This window comes from Lagopus muta, chromosome 10 (genome assembly GCF_023343835.1).
Source record: "Lagopus muta isolate bLagMut1 chromosome 10, bLagMut1 primary, whole genome shotgun sequence".
Lineage (NCBI taxonomy): Eukaryota > Metazoa > Chordata > Aves > Galliformes > Phasianidae > Lagopus > Lagopus muta.
The window spans coordinates 19,605,435-19,606,932 of record NC_064442.1 but is presented as its reverse complement, the minus strand read 5'-3'; the positions used below and the strand labels follow the sequence as shown (position 1 = coordinate 19,606,932).

Here is a 1,498-nt window from a genome sequence, read left to right as displayed (position 1 = left end):
GACAGGAATTTCCAATTGAACGTGGGAAAGAACTTCATTACTTCATTACATGACAGAGCACTGGAACACGCTGCCGGGAGAGGCTGTGCCATCTGCTTCTCTGGAGATTTTTTAAAACCGTCTGGATGCTTTCCTGCACAGCCTACTCTAGGGAAGTTGCTGTAGCTGGGTGGTTAGACGAGGAGATCTCCAGAGATGCCTTGCAACCGCACTGATTCTGTGATTCTGTGAGAAAGGGCCATTGAGGAGTAGAGGTCCTAGAGGCCTCCTGTGAACAGATTGCCCCCATTGTTCAGAGGAAAGGGAAAGCACTTCCCTGTTTGCTCCATGTCATACTGGTGTTGTGCTTCTTTGGTGATGTAGCTTCCCAGTCGGGTGGAATTTGTACAATTTCTGTTGGAAAGGCGGAATGAGAGAGAAGTTGCAGCAGATGGTGGTAGTGCACATGCAGAGGGCTGGAAGGAGGAGGATGTGAAGTCTGTGAGCTGCAGGAGCATGAGGAAGGTTGCAGGCAGCTGCGTTGGTGGTATAGTGGTGAGCATAGCTGCCTTCCAAGCAGTTGACCCGGGTTCGATTCCCGGCCAACGCATACCAGCTTTTCTTCTGCTGGTGTCTGAATTGTGCCCTGCTGCACCTGTGCTCCCCAGGTGGCCATCTTCCTCACCCAGCAGTTGACTTCCAGCTGCCCTGGGACATCAAAACATTCCCTCCCCTCCTCAGAGCCCCCGTGCTGCCTGGTTTCTTTCCCAGGACAGCCACATGAGGGCGATGCTGAGAACTGTTGGCGGAGGTCTGTCCTCTCTGGTCCTCTCTGGCCAAAGGCCAGAGACCTGTCTGTGTGATCTGAATTTACCCTGCCTCGAGTGAATAGAACGTTCTCTCCTCCGTACTTTCCATCCCTCCATGCTGGCTGGCCAAAGGAACAGTTTCTTCTTCTTTGGAAAGGATGCTGATACGTATCACTCTCTATCTGTAGAGCACATGTTACTTCCTCAGAAGTACTCGTGCTTGGCAACAGATCCTGCAACCCGGCATAACCGGGTTTGACATACTCCTTTGCACAACCATTATCAGGATTGGAAGTTTCAGCATCCCTGTGTGAGCAGAGCCAGTGCCATACTGTGCTGAGGCTTCAGCATTCTGGTGACATTCTGAATATTTCTGGCCATGGATGTAGCAATGTTCATGCAAAGAAAGATGTGAGGCACCCTCATTTGCTGCAAATGGCAGCATTTAGTCAGAGTGGTTGAGAAGAAGGGGATTGGGAGGCAAACCAGAAGCATTTCTCCAGTTGTGAGAGAAGATCAGGTTTGTGTCCTGAGGCCCAGGAGAACCTCATGAAGTCCAAGAAAGCCACGTGCAAGCACTTGCACCTGGGCCGAGAAAACCCCCGCTACTAATACGAGCTGAGGGATGAAAGGATGGAGAGCAGCCCTAACAAAAAGGACTTGGCCATACTGGTGTGTGGCAGCAGCTGGACATGAGCTAGCAATGTACC

At 51.3% G+C, this 1,498-nt stretch overlaps 1 non-coding gene across 1 annotated transcript; it reads left to right on the top strand.

Annotated features, from left to right (window-relative positions):
* Positions 1-517: 517 nt before the first annotated feature.
* Positions 518-589, top strand: TRNAG-UCC (transfer RNA glycine (anticodon UCC)). The gene has a single exon. It is a non-coding gene; the product is annotated as a tRNA-Gly (tRNA).
* The last annotated feature ends 909 nt before the right edge of the window (positions 590-1,498 follow it).